Source organism: Periplaneta americana, chromosome 8 (genome assembly GCF_040183065.1).
Source record: "Periplaneta americana isolate PAMFEO1 chromosome 8, P.americana_PAMFEO1_priV1, whole genome shotgun sequence".
Lineage (NCBI taxonomy): Eukaryota > Metazoa > Arthropoda > Insecta > Blattodea > Blattidae > Periplaneta > Periplaneta americana.
The window spans coordinates 125,335,108-125,361,826 of NC_091124.1; the positions used below are offsets into that span (position 1 = coordinate 125,335,108).

Sequence of the window (26,719 nt, forward strand, 5' to 3'; positions counted from 1 at the left end):
TGTCGTCCTCTTTGTTTCGTCATATGATCCATATATCATCTGATATCTTCTTCTACCTGAATTCTTCTCCCGTTCACCATTCCTTCCAGTGCATCCTTCAGTAGGCAGTTTCTTCTCAGCCAGTGGCCCAACCAATTCCTTTTCCTCTTGCTGATCAGTTTCAGCATCATTCTTTCTTCACCCACTCTTTCCAACACAACTTTATTTCTTATTCAGTATGTCCACTTCACACGTTCCATTCTTCTCCATATTCACATTTCAAATGCTTCTATTCGCTTCTTTTCACTTCGTCGTAATGTCCATGTTTCTGCCCCATACAATGCCACACTCCATACAAAGCACTTTACTAGTCTCTTCCTTAGTTCTTTTTTCCAGAGATCCGCAGAAGATACTCCTTTTTCTATTAAAAGCTTCCTTGGCCATTGCTATGCTCCTTTTGACTTCCTGGCAGCAGCTCATGTTGTTGCTTATAGTACACCCCAAGCATTTGTACTTGACTTTGTTACAGAAATTGCAAGTGTCTGACATAGGTGGCGTAAAGCCAAGATTAACCTCAGTATTAAATATATGTCGATAAAATGATTTCTTCACAGGCTGTTCATTAGGGTAATGTTCGATTTTAACCAGTCACTGTAAAGATCGTACAGTTTTGTGAAGAGTTGATGCACCACTTGCTTCACTCATTATTTAGTACTGTTAAAAAAAAAGCAACTTTAAGAAACTAAACACCCTACACACAGTACGTCTATATACATTTCAGTAAGAGAGCTAGAGAAGACTGAAAGAAACCCTACTCTTAAAAGAAGATTGAAATTAGGGGTAACTGATACTGCAAAGAATAAACATCACGTTTAAGTCTGCTTATTGAGAAAGAGACAATAAATTGGTCTCATGAGGAATGACAGATTAGGGAATCTTACAAACATCACCTTTCTAGTTTCCTTATGGACGAAGAGACACGTTTTCTCGTGATAATGCAACAGGTTTATTGTACTTCTTCTCTTATCAAAGCCCCTATTGTTCTAGCCATAACAACAACTTTATTTGTCTTTTCTCTTACATATTCTTTCTAGATTTCGCATCTTTTTACTTACACTTGCTTTCCACTTGTTCGGAAGAAAACCTTTTGATAGATCGAATTGAATGGGATCATAAACATTGCCTCGGTCCTTTTGTAACTTTACACCGTAAGGTGTGTCCATCCCCATACTGTATGCAGACTTAATGCCGAATCCCATCTTGAATTCTTCTGAGAAAACAAAAACTCTTCCCTCAGAAAATTTAGATTCCTTTATTAGTTATTTTTTTATGTGAGACTGAAGTATATGCACAGCCCTGAAATCTTCCCTATTCACCATGACTACATCAAAGGGGTTGCATTTTCTGCACATTTTAATGAGTTTGGCATAGTGAATGCTTGTAAATACTTCCCTTCTATTGAGATAGATTTCAATGTTGTCAAAATCATGGTCACGGGATAAATAAGAATGGCTTGTCACCATAAAAGAATGTTCTACTTTTTTTGAACCGTCCCGAAGGGATTACAGCTTCTTGTCTATGCGGATGACATGAATATGATAGGAGAAAATTCACAAACCGTTAGGGAAAACACGGGAATTTTACTTGAAGCATGTAAAGCGATAGATTTTGAAATAAATCCTGAAAAGACAAAGTATATGATTATGTCTCGTGACCAGAATATTATACGAAATGGAAACATAAAAATTAGAAATTTATCCTTCGAAGAGGTGGAAAAATTCATAACCTTGGAGCAACATTAATATAAATGACACTGGGAAGGAAATTAAACGCAGAATAAATATGGGAAATGCTTGTTATTTTTTCGGTTGAGAAGATCTTGTCATCTAGTCCGCTATCAAAAAATCTGAAAGTTAGAATTTATAAAATAGTTATATTAGGCCTACCGGTTGTTCTATATTATTGTGAAACTTGGATTCTCACTTTGACAGAGAAACAAATATTAAGAGTGTTTGAGAATAAGGTAATTAGGAAAATATTTGGGTCTAAAAGGGATGAAGTTACAGGAGAATGGAGAAAGTTACACAACGCAGAAATGCATGCATTGTGTTCTTCACCTGACATAATTAAGATCATTAAATCCAGACGTTTGAGATGGATTGGACATGTAGCACGTATGGGCGAATCTAGAAATGCATATAGAGTGTTAGTTGGGAAGCCGGAGGAAATAAGACCTTTGGGAAGGCCGAGACGAGGATAATATTAAAATGGATTTGAGGGAGGTGGGCTATGGTTAATCTTGCACAGGATAGAGACCGATAGCGAGCTTATGTGAGGGCGGCAATGAACCTCCGGGTTCCTTAAAAGCCATAGGTAAGTAATTATAATTATATTTATAATTAAAAATATCAAGATGGGCAAAAGCAGACGTTGGACACCAAACTGGTATAATACTGGTAACGAAAATAGGTCTTGATTTTCAAAAATGTTGTCTTTGTAAATCGAAGTTCAAATATCTTACGCTAGACAGATGCACGTAGGATGCGTTAGAAAATTTATTTTCTACTGTCCGTTCCATGTATCCAATCCCGGATGCAAATTCAAAACTGCATTACGATTTCTCAGTTTTTCTAAAAAACGAAGCATGAAGATTACTCAGTTTACGATTCTGTACAGTTTGTTGAGTTTCTAGGCACAGATGTGAGTAAACCCGAAACAGAGAAGTCTAGTGAAGAAGAATGTGAGTAAAAGGAAATTGATATTGTCTAAATTGTAATTTAACTGAAAATATAAATATTGACTTAAACTCTTTACTATTTGTTGAGATCAGTTTTGTTCAAAATAAAACAACATAAGTCATATATTATTTGTGAAAACTGATTTTCATCTCTAATAACTGATAACAGGAATGAATCTATAAATTTTATTAACACATTAGTGACTCTCAAGTCGTACAAGGAAATGTCACTTGTATATCCTTGTAAATGCGTGTTTGATATAATTCTAAATGCAGAAAAATGTGAAACGTTGGTAGAAAATGAGTTGATTTGAAGTCTTCATTCATTAACACTTCAACTCATACGTTCCCAACTTGTCATAATATTCTTGAAAAAGTCTTATCACTGTATTTCAGGACTAGAATAATTTATTGCTAAGTGTCTTTTATAGCAAATGCACTACAGCAATCTGCTAAAGTGTTGGTATAAGAATTGCAGTAGAAAATTGCTGATGTTATTCCTATTGAAAAGGACATAACATAAATAATAAAGTGTTATCTGTAATGAGTCAGTTCACTATGATAATAATGTTTATTAATCCTTGCCTCCTGTATTCAATAAACCACTACAACACCGTGAAAGGAATGTGATTGCTATTGCGTCATTTATTGGAGCGAAGTAGATAGATAATATTACCGTTATAACGTCAGTTTAAAAAACATGCGCTCTCCTGGATATATTATTTCCTGTATGGAGGGGTTAAAAGACCAGGAAATTAACAGTGATCTAATTTTGTAACTAGGGTAGTATAAGAATGTACTCGTACAATTACAGTTACCATCTGCAATCTAAAAGAAAATTTTGTTACTTGATCGTGTATGAAGAGCGGATTTTCTCCTCCGCTGTGGAGTAACGGTTAGCATATCTGATCGTGGAATGAGCAGGTCCGAGTTCAAATTCTGGTTAAGACAAGTTAAAGTAAAATGGTTGAATTGATACCCGAGCGGCAGGTTTTGTGCTGGAGATATGGCTGTACTGGAATTGGTTCCCAAATCTGTGAATTAGTTCCCAGTTCGTCCCAGAGCTATACTGGAGTTGGTTCCAGGTTGATTTCTCCTGTGTACTGCAATTGGTTCCCGCGCTAGATCAAGACAGAAAACATTTCCCTTCCCATTTTATACAGACTTAGGACTGTCAGCTACTGTCTACAGTAGTAGGTAGGTTAAAAATGTTTTGTGCTTGGCGGACACGCTGCGTCGAATAACTTCACAATTTTATTTCTGTACTGGTAAAAATTTGAAACAAACGTGTCGCAGGAGTGCATATCTACTTACACTGCCATCAGAAAGCTTTTCCATCCAATCTTTCACAAAAGTTTCCTTTTGTTACATTATCTTAGACCTACATTTACTTTTACTCCTAAGCTTAATGCAAGTATCGCACTGAACCTCCTTCAGAGCTACTGCAAGTGCAAATATATTTGGGTGTGGAGCACAAAAGTGCGCATTAAGTTTACTGTAAAAAGATTCACAACAGTTGGTTGTTCGCTCTAAGGAAGAAGTAAACTCAGCCCATATTGGAGGTGGATGCTCACTTGTTGGTGTAATATAAGTATGGAGGAGGTAATCAAAGAACTGGTCTACTCGATCGTCTATAGGTTTGACAGCCATTAAGTCATTAACAAAACAATCTTCAACTTCTTGAGGCGCCAATAAAGGCAGTCCGAATATAGTTTTTAGAAGCTGACCAATTTCAGATTCCTTACTTTTAAATTCCGCACTCAAACCTAAGGAATGAATTTTCCTCCACCAAGATTGTGCAAGATGGAACCTACAACCTTTCAGTTTGGCACTAGGGAATACGTTTGAAATTCCATTTTGGATTGCTTTTTCGAAGTCAGCATAAACAACAACTGGATTTACATATTGTTTAATTGAACTGAAGGCGTAAGTATATGACGTCTCATGTTGATCTTGTAGCAAGAAGAACACCAAAGGTACGTAATGATTATCTGTCACACCATGCACTGTAAAAAGTTGTTTGAATAATTTAGGACACGCCTTGAATGTACCATCAACGAAAATAGTGGTCATTCCCTTCAAAGATTCTAAATTCGGTTTACAGGAAAAAGCAATAATGTTTCTTTCGGAACCATTTATAAACAAAAACTGTTCGTTTTTATAAGTACTGAGGTCGTACGAAGACATTGTCAAATGTAGTTCAACTAAAGATTGGTGTAATTTCGGTCTTACAATTAAGCGGCTGCGGTACACATTATTCCTTACCTTACAGATGTCACTGTTAGTCAGAGTCTGAAAATCATCTTTTTCCATTAGCTCAAGGCGAATAATTTTCGATGGACGTTCGTACAAGTGCTGCACAGCTTTTCGTTTCACTTGGTTGCTAAACTTTTGACGATTTAAAGTTGCTGTGTCACACGTGTCGTGGTTATGTTCTACGTTGAATTCCATTATAATATCTGAAGCAGAAAGTTTCACGAAACACATCCTCTTTTAACACAAGTATATCTTTCCACACCACCAGGTAATGTTTTCTGAAGTCCCACACAGCGTAGATGGAGTCACGGGTCATGATCGATTATTAGGTGGCGTTATAGGCAATAACAACTACTCTGCTACATGATCGATTAACATCCATGTCCCACACAGCCTGCTACAAAATCACAGTCTTGGATATTTGAACACGGGGAACCAACTCACGTTGATGATATTTGAACATGGGGAACCAACTCACGTTGATGATATTTGAACATGGGGAACCAACTCACGTTGATGATATTTGAACATGGGGAACCAACTCACGTTGTTGATATTTGAACATAGGGAACCAACTCACGTTGATGATATTTTGTTTGGGAACCAACTGTAGAACACGCATCAATACTTGTAATGTGAAACAGTGCTGTTACGTTTTGGTTGTAAAGATTATTCCTAGTTACAATTATTTTTATACTGATATCAGTACATTGATTTTTACCACCACCATCCACAGTGAATAAATTTTAAGCTATAAAGTAAGTTTTAATTAAAATTGAAATTAAAATTACTAATCTTTTGTCGTCATCAATTAACTCGAGATATGACAACGTTGTTTTTTACTGTACGTGGAATAGATATGAGAATGTCAATTACAAATTCTAACTCATCCTTGATAGACATAATAAATGTGATTGGAGTGCTATCTGAGAAGACTTAATCAATAAACAAACGCTTACCTTATCTTTTCAAAAGAAAGCGTCGTCTTTCACACTGGCTGTGTATTAATTGAACTCTCGACTTATACTTACTAGTGTTCTGCAATGTTCGAATATGAGAGAGGCAACCAAAGGATTAAAAGTTTCGTCTTATTTCATATGAAAAACTAATCGTAAGATATGTATTAAAATTCTTATGCGGTTAAAATATGAATATAGGGCAGCGAATATTTTTATAACAAGGTGGAACAAACACGACAGGCCTCCTCCTGCAGAGCGAACATCGGCGAATATCGAACTTCGCCGTACTCGACAAACTTGAACCAAACACGGCGCCTGTACTGTCCATCCGAGTGATTATGTCGCATCCCGATTCCCCCCCCCCCACCCGTTTCTGCTGGCCCCTCTGTAAAGACTAGTGGCTGGGTTGATATGCTCTTCCCAGAAAATATTTTCTGTGCGGAATCGGAAGTCTACTTAATATTATACAACTGTTTAAAATACGTAGTTGGAAGAAGAGGGCTCCGTTATGTAAATTACTGCTACGTGATTTCCAGCATTTAGACCATGGCGGAAACATAGTAAAGGCTTTGCCACACAGAATGCGGGCTACCGCAGCGGGCAGGACGTTGCAGAAAAACGCAGCAGACTGCGATCAAAGACGTCACACACACGTACAGCGATATTCTAGTGCGTGCGGACGGTACGAAATCTATGATAACATAGAGTGGATTCTGCTCAGTTTCTATTTCGAGTGGCTATTGTGTATCTATCTATTTAAGGGTGGCACATATGTCACGTATTGGTTTCAATGCCTTATAACTTTTTTGTTTAAGCATGCACAAAATTATTCCTGTCTGAGATGAGAAGTACACTGTCGGGAAATGTGAAAACACTAGGTATGAAAAATTATGTCCTTCAAATGACCGCCATTCGCAGTTCACAAAGAGTGGCTCTTTTTAGTGCATTGTCCATAACTTTGCGAAGAATTGCTGGCTGCAACTTACGAATCTCGGCCCGTATGTTGTCTTTGAGCTGCTCGATGGTTGCTGGTTTGTTGACGTATACACGTTCTTTCAAATATCCCCAAAGGAAAAAATCTGGGACTGTCAAGTCTGGGGAACGTGATGGCCAGTTGAAATCAGCAAACCGGGATACCACTCGCTCGCCAAAAAGTTGTGTTAACAGTGCTCTGGTTTCACGTGCTGTGTGAGCAGTGGCTCCATCTTCTGAAACCAGTGTGTAGCATTATTCGCCACAGCTGGTCTAAGAAAGTCCCTGATCATGTTGCGATACCGCTCTCCTGTTCCTGTTACGACAGCACCTTCTTCTTCAAAGAAATACGGACCGATGATCCGTTCTTAGGTTACACCACACCACACCGTACATCTTATTGGATGCAAATCACGCAGAACGATGGCCTTGTGGTTTTCCCGTGCCCATATTCGCTAGTTTTGTTTGTTGACAACACCATTTAGGTGGAAATGGGCTTCGTCACTCATTATCAGATTCTGGAGAAAGTCCTGTTGTTCCCTCGCCAAGTTTTGGAAGCGAACTGCATACCTGAGACGGGCTTGTGCATCTGCGGGAGACACACTCTGCACAGTTGCAGTTTGTATGGGAACAATTTCAAATCAGTCCTTAAAACCCTTTGCAGCGACCTTCGATTCATCCCAAGCTGAGCGGCACGGCTTCGGGTTGATGTTTCAGGGTTGTCATTAATGCTGTCCCTCACTCGCTCAATGTTTTCGGGAGTTCGAACTGAACGTCGTCTACCCGTTCTTGGGCGATCGCAGACTGAATAATTTTGCCGAAATCGTGCTACCAGACGCAGAATCGTAGTCTGATGAGGACAGTTGCGCACATGGAAGTGCCGACGGTATGCTCTCTGAGTAAGGATGATGGACCTTTGATTCTCAAAATAAAGTTCAATCAGTTTCGTGCGCTGTTCAGGATTTAATCTCTCCATGGTGTATCTCCCAAGTTTACTTTATACAGATCTGAAAAGAAGTAAGTCAAAAATCAATTTACAAAAAAGTTATAAGGCATTGAAACCAATGCGTGACATATGTGCCACCCTTATACTAGTGCGTGCGGACGGTACGAAATCTATGATAACATAGAGTGGATTCTGCTTTCTCAAACACCAAGTAACCGCAGAGCAAACAGTGCTGCTTTGGAAGTTCGACAACATTTTGTCAATTATTTCAATAATGATTCATTATAAAAATATTTATACACAGTAGATTCCTGCTTCAATTATTCTGTAAATTACTTATTAATTATTAGATTTCTATCTCTTACTATGATTATGTGAATTACTTAATAATTAATTATTAGATTTCTGCTTCTATTATTATGTAAATTATTTATTAGACCTAATTCTTAAATTTCTACTCCTTTTATTAGTATGTAGGCTAAATTTCTTATTAATTTTACTGGATTCCTATTTTCAGTGTTACGTAAATTACGTAATATTGACATAAATAAAACTATGTTGAAATACAAAGTATATAATGCACTTACCTTCTAAGTTCAAGGCCAATCTTATTTCCTTCCATTTCTCCGCCTTCTGCACAACGTTTTTGTACTCCAGATGTCCGGGATCGTACAAAAATTTATATTTCCGTACCTCTTTTATGAGTTTTTCAGTCTCCATGTTCCTACTAGAACGCAGAACGCAACGGGCAACAGACTCGAAACACAAACTGAAACTAGCCCGCTGCGTTAGAACGGCGCGTGTGTGACGGGGATGATGCAATATTGTGTAAAACAGTTCAGCGTCCTTCCCGCTGCGTGCTAGGATCGCAGGACGCTGCGGTAGCCCGCATCTGTGTGGCAAGACCTTTAAGGTGTGGGATTGCGCATGCTGTTGCGATAGCGGCTGAGGCGTGTGACGTCATCTTCACTGCAGACAGCGATCGCAGATCATTGGGTTGAGTACTTTTTATTTAATATACCTAACTAGATATTAATTACAATGCTTAATGTGTCATTGTGCAGTGTTCGGTTGCAGTAATAATTATAGAAAAACCAGAGGCAGTAATATTAAATATTTTTTAATTCCCGAAAGATAAACGTCTTCGTGAAAAATGGGAGAATTGTTGCAAACGCCAAGACCCTCTACCAAAATCACATAAGTTCATATTCTTTATATCTTGATGTTGATAGAATAGTATGTTTCAATATATTTGTGAGTTGGTTTATCTAACAGATACTAAGTTATAGACTGAAACCAATAATAAATATATTGAAACTTAACTTATCGGATTCATAACAATGTCAATAAAGGATATTAAGTTTCCAGTATAGCCTACTGGACGTCATGCGCAGACTGAACGAAAACGCGCACAACTTCTCCCACACCTCTACTATGTTTCCACCATGGTTTAGACGACCATGCAACGTAACCACTCGGACGGACAGAAGTTGAGTTTTTCCCGGGGTTTTCTCTCAACCCATTAACAGCAAATGCTAGGTATTATCGTCGAGGCCTCATGCTTAACGTTATTCATTTCTTAAGGCTCGATAAATACTTAATATAATCGCCCGCCATTTTGGCTCTTTCGTTGGCGTTCGCAGACGTTATTTGCCGCTCAATTATTTGCTGAATTACAGTGCGTTTGATTTATTATCATAGGAGCTACGACATGATAATGTTTAACGTTGTGGCAAATAGATTCCTCGTATGGTAGCTCGGGAACAAAAGAACAAAAATGGCGATCGGTACTACCTACCTAGACTTTATAGAGCCTTCACTTCCTAAGACGTAAGCAAAGAGGCGGAGTCACGCCGGAAATAACAGCGTCGCGACTATAGTTTGTTATATTGTTAAATGGCTATTATTATTCTTTACTTACTTACTGGCTTTTAAGAAACCCGGAGGTTCATTGCCGCCCTCACATAAGCCCGCCATTGGTCCCTATCCTGAGCAAAATTAATCCATTCTCTATCATCATATCCCACCTCCCTTAAATCCATTTTAATATTATCTTCCCATCTACGTCTCGGCCTCCCTAAAGGTCTTTCTCCCTCCGGCCTCCCAACTAACACTCTATATGTATTTCTGGATTCGCCCATACGTGCTACATGCCCTGCCCATCTCAAACGTCTGGATTTAATGTTCCTAATTATGTCAGGTGAAGAATACAATGCGTGCAGTTCTGTGTTGTGTAACTTTCTCCATTCTCCTGTAACTTCATCCCTCTTAGCCCCAAATATTTTCCTAAACACCTTATTCTCAAACACCCTTAACCTACGTTCCTCTCTCAAAGTGAGAGTCCAAGTTTCACAACCACACAGAACAACCGGTAATATAACTGTTTTATAAATTCTAACTTTCAGATTTTTCGACAGCAGACTGGATGATAAAAGTTTCTCAACCAAATAATAACAGGCATTTCCCATATTTATTCTGCGTTTAATTTCCTCCCGAGTATCATTTATATTTGTTACTGTTGCTCCAAGATATTTGAACTTCTCCACCTCTTCAAATGATAAATCTCCAATTATTATTATCAGGGAAAGGATTTATATGTAAATACATATTTACTTATAAAGCTAATATAATTTATATTTTGCATTATCTTTATGTTTCACAATGTGTAGGGTTGAAAAATCCTACTTTTATTTTCCATATATTTTCCATATTTCATATAAAACAGTCCATATTATATTAGGTTTAACAATAAAACAAAACAAAATTCCATTAACTTTTAAAAATACATTTCAACAATAGAGATTTAAACACATGTTCAGTAATCCCTTTAACATCAGAGTTATTTGAAAATTAGCAGTCCTATCAACAATGGGAAAGTAAGTTACAAAACTGTATTAATTTAATTTAAAATTTTTAACAGACTTCAGTTGTGCAGCTCAACAGTTAAATGCCAGTCAGAGTACACATAGGTTCAGTTTTGTAAATCATACTATAAAGACGGTAAATATGCCAAAAGTACGTCATTCAGTCAATTTAAAATCAAAACTAACAAGTTACATTTCAGAATTTAAAGAAGATGGTTTATCAACTGACAATAAAATATTATTTTGTAATTTGTGTCAGTGTGCAGTATCATCTACACAAAAGTTCCTGGTGCAACAACACATTACAACTAGTAAACATCAGGCCAACAAACAACTAAATTCCAAGCAGAGACAATTGTTTTTAACACAACCAACAACATCGAATGTAAGATCTGAGTTTAACATCGACCTGTGCCGTTCTCTCATCTCTGCTGATATTCCTCTCTACAAACTAAAGAATAAGGTCTTCAGGGAATTCCTTGAAAAATATACTCAACATACAATCCCGGATGAGTCAACACTTAGGAAGACGTATGCTCCATCCATCTACGATGAGACAATACAGAAGATAAGAGATGAAATTAAAGATAGTTCAATTTGGGTTTCCATTGATGAGACTCCCGACAAAGAAGGTAGACTTGTTGGTAATGTAGTTATCGGTTTGTTAAGTGAACAATATTCTGAACGAATTCTTTTACATTGTGATGTTCTAGAAAAGTGCAATAACAAAACTATAGTTAAACTGTTCAACGAAGCTATGGGTATCCTGTGGCCAAAGGGTATTATGTACGATAATGTGTTATTCTTTATTAGCGATGCTGCCCCTTATATGGTCAAAGCTGGACAAGCATTATCTGTTGTATATCCTAAATTGACTCATTTTACTTGTGTGGCGCATGCATTTCATCGTGTGGCAGAAGTGGTCAGAGACAATTTCCCTAAAGTAGATTTGTTGATTTCATCAGTGAAAAAAGTATTTCTCAAAGCTCCCAGTAGAGTTAACGTGTTGAAAGAAATGTACCCTGAAATTCCATTGCCACCAAAGCCAATTTTAACTAGATGGGGTACATGGCTAGAAGCAGTTGAATATTATGCCGAACATATAGACTCTATTAACAATGTTCTCCTTGCATTGGACTCTGAAGATGCAGTCTCAATTGATACTGCGAAAACAGTTACCTGTGACATAAGTGTGAAGAATGACTTAGCTCACATTCAGCATACATTTTCATGCATCATAAAAACGCTCAAAAGTCTCCAAAATAGGCACCTTTCACTATCTGAAAGTTTTGAAATTATAAATAGTACTGTGGAACAACTGAATCGTGGTAGAGGTAAAGTTGCAGATGCAGTAAGAGCTAAGGTGGACACTGTACTTTCAAAAAACCCTGGATATGAAGAACTACAAAAGGTTGTTGCTGTGATGAGTGGTGAATCAACAGTGAAGATTAACTTGGACTTATCCCCAGCAGACATTGTGAAATTGAATTATGTACCAGTTACTTCTTGTGACGTCGAACGCTCTTTTAGTCAGTATAAATCTATCCTCAGAGACAATAGAAGAAGATTCACTTTTCAGCACTTGAAAGAAATGTTTGTAACCTATTGTTATGGTAACAGACAATAAAAATTGTGTTTTGTTGAAACTACATTGGAAGATAAGGTACGTCCATTATATTTTTTGTTTAGTTTGATTAAAATGTACCAATATTTAACGCACATAGTCATTTTTTTATAATTTTAAGTCCATATTTAATTCCATATTTTGGTAAAAATCCATATTTAATTCCATATTTTGGTAAAAATAACTACATATATATTTACATATTTCATATATTTTTAGTCCATATAAATCCGTTCCCTGATTATTACACATATTTAGCCTACTGTTTATAAGACCAAAATTTCACTTAACCACATAAGGGCGCAATATTTAATCGAAATAAAGGCAGGTATTACATATACGAACTTTGCCTGCAACAACGAAATTTTCACACCAAAAATAATATTGTACCTTAAATTGCAAGTAAATTGTGTCTCAAGTGTCTCACAATCACTGTTTAAAATTTTACTGACGCAATTACACCGCATTTCAGAGAAATATATGTTATTCTTCATGCACTGCAACTAATTCATATGGTTGAAAGACCGCCCTTCGCGATCAGCTGTTAAGCGAGTCACGTGGTCTGCCTTACGGCCTGTATTAGATCACGATGGCAGTGGTAGGACATAAGAGTAAACATGCACGCCCGAGTATTTGTGCACTCTGGACAGTCACCTCCAAAAACTAATCAAATATTACAGTAGTCTATATGTGTCTTTGGTATTCCCAAGAAACTTGTTGATTAATTAAAATGTGTCTCAATGAAACTTACAGCAGAGTACGTATAGGCCAGTTTCTATCTGATCTTTTCCAATTCACTGCGGGCTAAAACAAGGAGATGCACTATCACCTTTACTTTTTAACTTCGCTCTAGAATATGCCATTAGGAAAGTTCAGGATAACAGAGAGGGTTTGGAATTGAACGGGTTACATCAGCTTTTTGTCTATGCGGATGACGTGAATATGTTAGGAAAAACTCCACAAACGATTAGGGAAAACACGGAAATTTTACTTGAAGCAAATAAAGCGATAGGTTTGGTAGTAAATCCCGAAAAGACAAAGTATGTGATTATGTCTCATGACCAGAATATTGTACGAAATGGAAATATAATCTGTTATATATATGGAAATATATATGTATATGGAAATATGTTAATCCTTAGTCAATAGATAAGACTGAGTTTTACGAAATACGAACATTAAGGGATGGAAAATGGGAGGCAGTAATGATCAAAATAATTATGCCGATTTATTTTTTTTAGCCAGCAGACGTGAAGCCTTAAATTTAAAACAAAGATTCACTCATAAAATTGGGTTAGACTATTCATCTCATCTCTCAGAATTGTTTTTAAAATGTATAAGGAAAGTAAAAAAATTCAATTTCATGTAGGCTACTCCCTTGAAATAACGTCAGTTTTTTTTTTTTTTTTTTTTTTTTTTTTTTTTTTTTTTTTTTTTTTTTTTACACTTCCGAGCAGAGAGGAGAGAGAAAGAAGTCGACGATTTTAAAAATTCACTAAACTATATTTAACTAGAGACGTAAAATTTAAAATTAAGGTTACTCTCTACAATATTGGTTAAACATTCTTAGATTTTATAAATGCCATATCCTAAGGTACTGATGAAAAGGCAGAAGGGAGTGAGAAATCTCATGTCATCCGATTTCGATGAAAGTCGATATCTGGGGATCTTTGCGATCACAGAATACGAGTAAGGTATTATTTAGTCCGACTTTGTCTCTAAAGTGGTGGAGTAGGACAAAAATGGGTGACAAATTAAATTAGATATCTTAGGAGTTTTCGAGACGAAAATTACGAATAATACAATTTGTGCGAATTCAATATGGCAGTTTCAGTACTATGAATTATATTAAAAAAATTAAACATCGGATATCGCACAGGTAACACATGTACAGTATTTAAGGGGGTATGTAACACCTTTTGATAGTAGGCCTATACATTTAGTAAAATCCAAATTGTAATTTCTACATATACTGAATGAATGTTGTGCTGGAATTTAGTATAGTCATCACCTCTAGATTAATAAACAACTTTTTAGAATCCATAAAATACAGTATTTATTGTGAATGGTAATTATATTTTTCAATTGGTGCAATTTGTGCAGGGAAAATTGGTTTTTCCGATATTTTGTACGATTTCGAATATTTTAAAATGTTTTCTTCTCTGTTCTATTCACAATGTGCGTGTGAAGAAATTATTGCCCTTGTAATATTCATTACAATCCTATTTATTATACTCTTATATAAATCTAACTTCCGCAGCAGACGATCCCTAGATTATTACTGGACAAATCTTGAATATTGATCTGGTAAGGGTAGGATTATATATATATATATATATATATATATATATATGCGCAATGCAATGCATTTTCCTTTTAATTAAGAATTAATTTAATTTAGAAAATATAGGAGACGTATTGTAAAATCATTGCGAACGGAAGTCATTTACATTTATTAAAGGTATTCTTTGAGTAGGACTATACTGTGGTGTGTTTCATAATAAGGATAATTGATATGAGCTGCTGTTATGAAAATATGAACGACTCAGAATGTTATCGCATCTCATTCTCTACACAAACAATATTGGCTCGCCTACTGGAAATGTCATCGAGGACATCTGCCAAAATCGGTGCCTCCGACTATAACCATGAGAGAGCGGCGATAATAACTTTCGACGCTGGACCCTGGATTCATTTCGCTGACATTATCACTTCCATCTTGGGTAAAATACGTACACGTTGGAGCAACGATAAACGATAAAAGAAACGACATAGCGACATATCGGAGGAATGAGACCGCGGGAAGCGAACATTTTGACTTATCAGCAGAAGGTATTCTATACATCCACTTAATGAAAGAAGGTATGTAGGAAACATCAGCTGCTAGGTTCAAGGTTAATATAACTTAAATATGTACAGAATTGAACCCGTTTCTCATCCCAAAGCTAGTATAAATTCATTGTGTTGTGATTGGTTCTTGTGATCACATAACGTATCACGAATAAATACACAACTGATCAATTTGTCAATATCCATGATAATTAATTTAATATGCCGAAATAATAATAAATCGATTAATATTCGGATATATTGATAACCACCTGTCATTATACAGATTAATATTATCTTAATCTGAGATCATATGAACGACAAGAGCAAGAAAATGGAATTTTTCTTTTTCGTCGCTTTTATCGTTACTCCAATATGCACACTTCAATGACAATACATGCTTCGATTCTCTCTGATAATTATAACATCGCTGCTTCTTTTATCGTTTATCATCGCTCCAATGTGTACGTAGCCTTACTCAGACGCTAGATATCATTGCAGTTGATAAATCGTCGTGAAATAAACCAATTAAAATACCGGGTATTTACAAAGTGCGATTTTAATTTCAGGTGTGGTGTAAAAGTTATAAATTTCCCCCAAGTGGGAAATTTCTCTGTGGCATACCAGTCGTGCTCGTTGCTCCATGAAACAATGAGAACTTCCCACTCCTCTAGGATCGTTGCTGATTATTTTTGTAGTCAGTTGCTGCTCGCGCGCCGGGCTGGCCGACTGCGTGTGTCACAGTGAGTGTTGGTGCTGGTGATTTGTATCTCAATATATCCGTGAAATGGCAATGGTCGTGAAGAGAGGGGTGGAAGCGAGTGCAAGTTGGGGATAACCTCCCAGTGTGTGTGTGTGTGTTGTACTACGCAGATGTGTTCATACCGCGATCGGCACATGACGAGTGAAATATTACGAGTATTCACTGCCACGTCATTTAATTACAAGATATTTATATACCCACTAAATATTTCTTATCCAGTCCAGTGAAAACATAACTGTAGACGAAAACGAGAACTTGAATTGGCGTGATAAAATGATAATACTGAGTTTTTATTTTCTTATTTCGTCATCTTGTTATTTTCTTGATTACCTTCATTGACCTATTAAGCGAAATATTTTCGCGTTTTTATATTTAATGTTAAAGTTTATTAAATTAATAAATAAAACTTACTCATATCTCAAATCACGTCATCTTCTCGAAGACTTCTAATATATTTTATTTTATTGTAATAATAATAATACAATAATAGTAATAATATTATTATTAATAATAATAATAATAATATTTTCCGAGATGTCCCGTTGTGTCTCTTTTCCTTTATGCATTGTTTTAATTATCTGAGTTGTAGACAAATTAAAATATAGTATAAATGTTTTGGAACTTTCACGAACGTACTTGATACGTAAGAAAATAATTTTGGCTCGTCGTTTGTCCGTTCCGCTCCGTGCATTGGAATAACTAGATCTCAGTGGTGCTTGGTCGTGATGCTATTAATCCGAGATCCGCAGGTTCAAAATTGACTGAAGACGAAGTTGTAATGGAGGTGAAAACATGTTATACGATATACATTTGAAAGGGGAGCGAAACCGGGAATTTGATACAGTACATTTATACATATAAAGAAATCTGCTGCATGAGAGACCCCAGGAAAAATTTAATACCGAACTTTCCTTATTTTCTTAAATATTTAACTCAGATAGGCGAGAATCTCTCAACTGTTATCCCATCGTCGGGGAGTTATTAAGGGTCTCAGAAGTTCTGTCAGATTTCGCAGGCTAGTATAATTACGGGAAGTTCTCAGTTGACCTACGTATATGTTATAGAATACTGCAGTAATACCAAGAACTGCAGTATGTACAGATGACTTAAGTAAATATATTTTCCGAGATTCTCAGGTATGTCATTTCTTCCAGGTGCGTACGAGTATGTGTGTTATAAGTAAACTCCCATTATTTAGAATATTGTCTACGAGATTTTACAATTTATTTTGTAATCATATAGGCTTATTTTCATTCTATCATAATAGAATTGAATTTGAGTTTTAAGCTTACGTTCCTATTGTTGCATGACCTTCAAGTGCGCAATATTGAACGTTGTACGTTGATTAATTGCATAAGTCATTATATGTACCGTACTTTTTCCTTATATTTTTGCGGTACTATCTAGATCACCGAGATATTCAGATGTTAATGTCGACTTGAAGATAAGATCGTTTGAAATACAATGTTTTATGAGTGTTTGTCGTTTGGCATGACTTCAGGTTCAGAAATAAAAAGCTCTCCACCAATAGTCACCCAGCTCTTGGCTGGGGAATCATAAAATACGTAAAAAAAGAAAACTGTTAACAATAATAAAACTGAATCAACCTCCATTCGCCCTCAATGATGTACAGATTCGTAAGATTTGCGTCATTTGTATGTTGTATTTAAGTTACCGGTACGTGATTTATAGTAGTATGTAATGGAGGTGGAATTCCAATTATTTAACATCCCTTTTAATGAGAATCGGATGATAATTGTAATTATACAACATCCCTCTTAGAAAGAATGAGATAGATCATTATTTAACATTCCGTTTAGAGAGGATGAGATGATAATTGTAATTGTTTAACAAACCTTTTAGAGAAGATCAAATCATTGTAATTATCTATTATTCCTTCTGAAGTGTGAGATGATATATTTTGTGTTTATTTAACATTCCTTTTAGAAGATGAATGAATGATAATTGTAATTATTTAACATTTCTTTTAGAGGATGAAATAATAATTGTAATTGTTTAACAAACCTTTTACAGAAGATCAAATCATTGTAATTATCTACTATTCCTTCTAGAATATGAGATGATAATAACTGTAATTAATTAACATTTCTTTTAGAGAGGAAGGAAGTATAATTTTAATTATTTAACATTGCTTTTGAGAGGAGGAAATAATTGTAATTATTTAACATTCCTTTTAGAGGATGAATGATAATCGTAATTATATAACAAACCTTTCAGAGAAGATCAAATCATTGTAATTATCTAATATCCCTTTTGGAGTATGAGATGATATGTGTGATTATTTGACATATCTTTTAGAGGATAATTGTAATTATTTAATATTCTTGTAGAGAGGATGAGATGATAATTGCAATTGTTTAAAATATCCCTTTTGGAGGCTGGGATGGTAATTGTAATTATTTAGCATCCTTTTAAGAAGGAAGAGAGATGATAATTGTTATTACTTAACATCCCTATAGAAAGGATGGGATGGTAACCGCAATTATTTAACATTCCGTTTAGAGACAGGGGTCTCCAACGCATGGCCCGCAAGCCACAGACCTGTAGCCCTCTGAGCTCTTTGACGTGGCCCTCCGGTCATTTAAAAAAATTACTATTTAACATTAAAACGCGATTAATAATAATAATAATAATAATAATAATAAAGTAAACATTTATGATAGAATAAATATATTTGTTACATATGAAATATAGTTCTGTATTTATATTTCATTTGGATCTTTTTGGGTGTAGATCCTTCGAAAATATAAGAGTGGTGTGTAGGTACCGTGAATGTCAGAAGAAAAGTATATCTTGAAAGCTCTGGAAACACTGCCTTATTATAATTATTGAATTAAATTTCTTGGTGTTGAAATATAGTTCATGAAGCTTGCGATTTTGTTTATGATTCTATAATTAGTTGAAGCCATATGAGAAGGAATACTATGTATTGCAGTCCGTGAAATTGACACAACCTTTATTCCATTCAGTTCGGTTCCGTTTCTTGTGACTAAATATTTATCCATTAGAATTGGGATCTATCACGCTTTGCACATTCTCGCTTATCGCGAGTAGGGGAACGCCAACTACAACATTGTGAATGTCACGTGATTCTGGTAGAACAGGTGTAAGTCACGTGTCGCTCTGTGGTCTCACAAGGCCATGTCGACCACATGATCGTGGAAAGTGCAGTGATTCTAATTTCTGTCATGAGGGATTGTTATGTTCACTTACATATCTGCTATGAATTTCCTCTCTTTATATTAGGAAACGTTCGAAACCGAGCTAGATGACTCAGAGGTAACTAACTGGACTCGTGTTCGGGAGATCCTCGATTCGATTCCCGGTGTCGACTTTTTTTTCCGTAGCTTCCTTCGCCTGAATATAAGTAATATGCAGTTAAATAAAGGCAAATGTGGGATTGGATCCCAATTATCACGCAGTAATAGACACAGTACAGCATAAACAAGCATTTCCAACAGTAAACCAAAGACAGTCTTGACATGGCCTAAAACTCATTTTAGTACTTAAAATTAGTGCTGTTGATGGATCAAAATATTTAATCGATTAACTATTTGAATTAATCGATAGACTAATCGAGTTTTGATTGAGTTGAAAAAATATTTTAATATACTACAATATACAATTGTAGTTAAATTTAACTTGTGTTCGGTGATAAGCATAAGTATTAATTGTTGTATATCTATATATATTGTACTGTTATATTACAAAACAAATATTTTAATTACTTACTAACATATTTATTATGAGGCTTATAATTTATTGTGTCAATTTCTCCAGGAATTTCTGAAGACTCACCTAGTTAATACCGTTTCATCCATGATTTTAAACATATAAGTGCATTCACATGCTCCGAATTAAGTGCCGCTCTACGTTTAGTAACAATGTTTCCTGCATCACTAAACACGAAATAACTTTTTTTCTGTCAAGCACTTCTGCACGATCGTTCAATTTAAATCCAAACGTTTCACTGAGTTTACCTTTCAAATTCTCATATGACATAATGGAGTTTACACTTTTCACAAACCACAGAAAACTGATTTTTTTTCCTTGATCAAACTAAACACACAGCCTTCATATACAAACTCAGTACGGAAACTGGAACTGCAAAAGTAGGCCTACAGCGGTCGAAACAGAAGACTGGCCCTATTGTAATCGAATTACCAGATTTTAAGAAGAGAAGAAAGTAGTTACGTTCTCACTTGCACACAGTGTAGACATGGCTATTTTATAAGGAATGAAGAGGGGGGGGGCGAATCCCAGAAAAGTATGTATTTCATATGTTAGGAAGATGAGCTGACAACAAGGTGGAAGTTTTCCTAGAAAACCATAAAACTTAATAAGGGTTTCGCATTGTGTTTCAACTTTCAATAGAGGTAGACTAGGTCACTGTCCTCATATCTCCATCTCTTTCTGAAGTGTCTGTGCAAAGATTTTCCCTACATTACCTGGTTTACAGTCAGAAAATAACAGTACTATTGTGCTTTTAAGTAAGCAATTTCCGAGGGAGAAATATTGTCGGAATTTTAGTATGAGTTTGTATTAACAAAATAATAATCAATATCAACTACAACCGATTACGTTTAATCGACTCGATTATTGGATTAAATATTTTGATCGATTAATCTTACAATAGAAATTGATCGATTAATCGATTAAATCCCACAACACTAGTTAAAATAGTTTTGAAAATACTCCAACAGCTGAATACGTAAATCCGGGCGGCATCCAGTCTAATCCTAAATTTGTTTTTGGTGTAAGCATAAGATGAAAAGCCTCATTCACATCGATAGGTGGACTCTGAGGGGAGGATTGCCTTTTCAGCTACTGACGGATATAGTCCATCAGTGTTAACCAAAAGTCATTCACTAGTACAAATTCAAATTTGTTTTTAAAGCAGAGGTACAATGAATTTCAATAAGATCTCCATACCCTGGCAAAGACAACATGAGGTTTATTTCGGTTGACAAATGGGTTTCAGCCACTAGATGTCCCTGTTGGTGTCTTAGAAGTACTGAGACGGGGATTTCACGAGGTTCGTTGAATGCTCACAAATTGTTTTATGCACATCAGCTTCGGTTCCAACTCGTTTTCACTTCGAAATTGGGACAGAAGAGAAAAGAATTCGAAGTTTTTCTCATTCAAATATTCGATCCAAAAGTTAAGTCTGATTTTCATTGATGTTATTTTGTCTCTCATTATGTACGTGGTTGTATCTTTCCGATGAAAATATGTATTAATTTCATTAAGTTTCCCGAATATGTCGGCGAGGTAAGCACATGCCATTATCCACCTCCCATCAATAAATTCGGCGTGTTTGTTAGCCGCGGAGAGATCCTTCCACGTAAAAAAAAATCCAGAAACTCGTTACGCAGCTCTAGAAACCTGGCCAGGACTTTGCCTCTTGAAAACCATCTAACTTCTGTGTGAAGTGAAAGCAGTTCTTAACAAGCGTTTGTGAAAAGTCTTGACTTCAGTGGCCGATACTTGATATAATTGACAATTTTTACAGTCTCATCAAGAACGTCCTTAAGTCAGGTGGCATTTTCTTCGCCACAAGGGCATGCCGATGCAAAATACAAAGACTACCGGTACAGTTTGGTGCTATTTTTTATTCTTGATACCGTCCCTTTTAATTTCCCCTCCGTCGCTCCCATCACTGCGTATGTCACCACATTGTATTCTCCCAATCAATATTGTGTTTACGCGTGTAACAATGGTTGATATTAGGCTAAACATTTCTTTTCATGTTGCATTGGCCTCCAAATGTACGCATAGAAATGAATCTTTTTCGATACATTCTTTGAACGTAGCTGTAGTGTAGAGTACCTTACGAAAACCAGCAATATCACAAGTCCGGCGAGATATGTACAGTAGTGGCAAAAAAAAAAAAAAAAACCGGACCGTCCCTTGTAGCTGATTTCAGATTCTTGTTCACTCCAGAACACGATAGACTGGTAACTAAGACTTTCGTGGTTCGAATTCTGCCTGGGAAGGAAACTTTTTTTGTTCCTTATTCAAATGTATTCCCAATACTTTTCGATTGCAGCGATATTTTACTACTTAATTAACTTATTATTCCTAGACCATGAAATTTACCAGCAATCGAAAAGTAGGATTCTAGTCCTAGACAATACGCCTCACATGCTGACGCCAGTTATCTTGATAGTGACATATGTCTACTAGTATAGAGTTCATTTCAAGTTCCTTTAAGACGTAGTAAGGGGTAGTGAAGTGCATTCCATAACCTCTCCTACTCAAATCCTAACCTCACCTTGCCGTGGTGCAACCTGTTTTAACAACAAGACTCTGGGGACCGAGTCATAGCAGTATAACTATTTCAGCTTATACTGAGGAAATGCAGAATACACTAGCTTGTCCAGAAGCTAAGAGGTAGTAACCCCACCACTGGACTTACCTCCTTCTTGCTAGCAACTAGTTGGAGCAAAATTCCTAATATGCTTGCAAGTCTACAAAATGATATATCCAGACGGATTCTCAATATTAAAATGTAGTCATCTATAGTCAATTGTTCTTTATTATTGTCTGTTGCATTCAACATCGACTTTCATGAAGCCGTGGAAAAAATAACATGGAATTTAATAATATTGTTGATACATCATGAAGACCAAAATATAGACAATTCATGCAATAAGTATCTTTACGCAGTGCAGGACCGTATTATGAGTTTTTCGATACAGTTGTAGACAGTGAATAAGCTGTGTTTATCCAATTGAATTCTTGGAAACCACAATGATGGCCACCATATAATGTACTTAATATAGAATCACCAAAAGTACTATTGCGAAATATTGACTCACAAAAATTATGCAATGGAACAAGAATTGGTATGAAAAAAAAACTCACTCAAAACGTAATAGAATTGACAATAGTAACTGGCAAAAGGAAAGGAGATGTTTTTATCCCACATATTTCTATGATATCCACTAACATGCCTTTTGATTTTAAGCAACTGCAGTTTGTGCTAATGACTTCTGTTAGATGCAGCACATTAGACAACACAACAGTTTCAGTGCAACTAGCAGTTGTAATGCACGTATTAAAATAAAGCCCAAGGACAGTCGCTCGATGTTGCAGGCAAGGACCCGAGTTCGATCCCCGATGCCGCGCCGGAGCGAATTTTTCTCCTCTAATATCAATTGTTACCATAACAGATGTATTCTGTAAGACCAAAAAATTAATCTTTACGTATATTCTTCGAGCAACAGTGCATATTACTGTACAGATTACTGTTTATATTATTGTGGAATCCCGGCCACCAAGTCACTCAACAGAGTGCGCTCCTTGTATAATGGCAGTTGACTTAATATTATGTCAACATACATGTTGAACTTGGAGTCAGGCCACTAAGGGAAAAACACTGGAGGAGAGGGATTCGTTCCGGTGTTGTGGATTGAACTTTGGCGTAGCTCAATGGTTAGAGCGTTTGGTACGTAGAACCAAGGACCCGGGTTCGATTCCCGGCGCCGGAGCGAATTTTTCTCCTCTAATATCAATTTTTGTTTATGTCCAAAAAATGGGTTATTGCGAAATTCTGTCTGTGCAATCATGTTGCCAATGTAGTATGTTAAGCGTTGTGGAAAGAACAATCTTTTCATTCCTAAAATACATGTCTCTCACAATATTTTTTATTAAACAATGACTTCTTGCGAAAATTTATTGTATCTGTATTCTGCATATGAAAATAATATGATTAACATACGGTAAATTAGGGTCTGTTGGACAGTCGGGCATGTTGGACACTTTGTAATTTAACGTGTTACCTCTCCACTTGTGGGCACCACATTCTGCTAGAAGTCAATGACGGAAGTAGCCCCACTCGTAGCTACTTCCGTCATTGACTTCTAGCAGAATGTGGTGTCCACAAGTGGCGAGGTAACACGTTAAAGTACAAAGTGTCCAACATGCCCGACTGTCCAACGGACCCTAATTTACCCTATTCTGAATTAGTGAGATATAATTACTCAAGTCATATTAAAAAAAACCGGGTATGATATAATCAGGCGTACAGCGGTCAAAGGGTAAAATATCTTGCAACATAAATTAAATTATTTATGTGTATACCTATTGATTCTTTGGTACGACCGGTAGAGAGACAAATTTCGGCTCACGATGACACCCCAACGGGTTCAGAGTGGGAAATAGGAAATTCCCTATTTATTGTCAGTTGTTTCTGAAATTCAAGTAAAAGCACACACAGACATGAAATTACGTGAAATGCATGTTAGTACACCTTCAGATCAATGTATAAATCTTAAAGTTATTTCATCTCTGCCTCTGTGCAGCGCCACATTTGCGGTGAGGAGGAAAGGAGACTGCAGAAAGGTTGTAATACTTTTTAATACGCTGACGCCTACAACTAAGATAAGGCACTTGAAATTTAACGGTCACTGACCGGCAGAGATAAAATGTAAGCTCTGTGGAACATTGAGACAACGTTAAGTGGGCGTATAGGGGCTTACGGGTGTGTTTTTGTTTTCTGAACTTCAAGACAATGAATGTTAACTCATTTAAAGTTTGTGTGACTATAGTCTGGTTATATTTTCGTTTGGATTTATTTTATAGTTTGATTTTTCTATTATTTTATTTGTATTTCTGGTGATGTGGAAGAGAAGACCTAATGGCTTTAACTACGCCAGAATAAATAAATAAATAAATAAATAAATAAATAAACAGTATACATATACGTACGTAAGTGTTCTATCCAAGGGCATGTCTTTCACTGAAAATCCAGCATTCTCCAATCTTTCCTATTTTCTGCCTTTCTCTTAGTCTCCGCATATGGTCCATATACCTTAATGCCGTCTATCATTTGATATCTTCTTCCGTTCACCATTCCTTCCAGTGCATTCCTCAGGAGCCAGTTTCTTCTCAGTCAGTGATCTAACCAATTACTTTTTCTTTTTCTGATCAGTTTCAGTATAATTCTTTCTTCACCCTCTCTTTCCAACACAGCTTCGTTTCTTATTCTGTTTGTCCATTTCACACGCTCCATTCTTCTCCATATCCACATTTCAAATGCTTCTAGTCGCTTCTCTTCACTTCGTCGTTATGTCCATGTTCCTGCCCCATAAAATGCCACACTCCACACAAAACACTTCACTAGTCTCGTCCTTAGTTCTTTCTCCAGAGCTCCGCATAAGATGCTCCTTTTTCTATTAAAAGCTTTCTTGGCCATCGCTATCCTCCTTTTGACTTCGTGGCAGCAGCTCATATTACTGCTTATAGTACACGTAGTATTTGAAGATGTCCACTTGCTCTATTGCCTCATTTCGAATTCGCAAGTTTATCTACTGTATTTTTCTTCCTATGGCCATGCTCTTCGTCTTGTTTGCATTTATCTTTATCTCATACTGCTCACAGCTGTCATTTAGCTCCAGTAGCATATCCCTTATTATCGTCTCCTCTTCTGCTAACAACGTCATATCATCAGCAAATCTTATGCACTTTATTCTTCTTCCTTCTACTTTCACTCTTTCCATGTTCTGGAAACAGTTTTTCTCCAAATTCTCCAGGTAGATGTTGAACAGAGTAGATGGTAAAGGGCATCCTCGTCGTACTCCTCTCCCTATTTCATTTCCTTCAGACATTTCTTCTCCTATCCTGACTTTGACTCTTTGTTTCATATAAAGGTTACTGAACAGCTTCCGGCCTTTTCCAATCCACACCTATTTTCTTCAGGATCTCCAATCTACTCTGTCAAACGCCTTTTCTAAGTCCACAAATACTACATAAACTTCTTTAATATTCTGTAGGTATCTTTCGCCGATCGTTTGTAGTAGTCCAATTGCATCCCTTGTACCCTTTCCTTTCCTGAAGCCAAATTGCTCTTTTTCCAACTGTTCTTCCACTTCAGAACATAAACGTCGATTCAGTATTTGCAGGAGAATTTTCGCAGAGTGTAATATCAGGCTGATAGTCCTGAACTCCTTACATTTCTTGGCATTATTTTTCTTCGGTATTGGCAGGAACACCGTCTTCGTAAAATCTTCAGGCCATTCGCCTTTGATATATTTCGTTGGATAATGATAGAATTTCCTTCTTGTCTTCACCCAGGCTTTTTACTAACTGAATGGGGATTTCATCAACTCCTGTTGCTTTCCCATTCTTCATTTGCCTAAGCGCTAGTTCAACTTCTTCTCTTACAATAAAATAAATCCTTTCTCGTCTTCTAATATGGTTGCTTAGTCTTCTATGGCTAACTTACATATAATTCTTCTACATATTTCGTCCATCTGTTGAGTATTCCTTGCTTGTTTGTTATTTCATTTCCTATTTCGTCTTCTGTCAACCACATGAATTTTCTGTTTTTATATGTGAAGTCCAAACAATTAACTTGGCTGTGCATTAAATCATATCTTCCTTTTCTCTCTAGATTCTCTACTTCTTTACATTTCTCTTTCATCCAGTCTTCCTTCATCTTATCAGTTTCTCTTCTTAGTTCGTTGTTTTAGTTTCTTATAATTTCTTCTATCTTCTTCCGTGATGATATTTTTCCATTTCCTTCTTTCCTCCATCTTCTCCAGCATTTTCCCTGGTTTCTTCGTTGTCACTCCTCTGTATCCTGTTGTTTCTTCTGCTGTTTTCTGTATAGGCCTATATGAGTCTAATACTCACATTTGAACGTAAGGCACGTGATGGAATGTTTCCTTGCGGTGCGTGATCTACAGGTGTTTTAAATTGAGTTGACCTTGACAGCCATTTCGCTAAGAAGTTAATTCATGTAAGTGACGCTATGTAAAAATTCA

General features: G+C 36.3%; 1 protein-coding gene across 3 annotated transcripts in view; it reads left to right on the forward strand.

Moving 5' to 3' along the window:
* The window catches only part of aralar1 (calcium-binding mitochondrial carrier protein aralar1), a 512,566-nt gene that overhangs the window by 117,325 nt on the left and 368,522 nt on the right, over nt 1-26,719 (forward strand). Inside the window, exon 1 of one of the 3 annotated variants that reach the window (XM_069833571.1) lies at nt 15,835-15,909. The exons of the other annotated variants lie outside the window; for them this stretch is intronic. The gene's annotated coding sequence lies outside the window, so the exon portion shown is untranslated. Of the gene's footprint in view, nt 1-15,834; nt 15,910-26,719 lie in introns of those variants that run through there. 3 annotated transcript variants of the gene reach the window in all.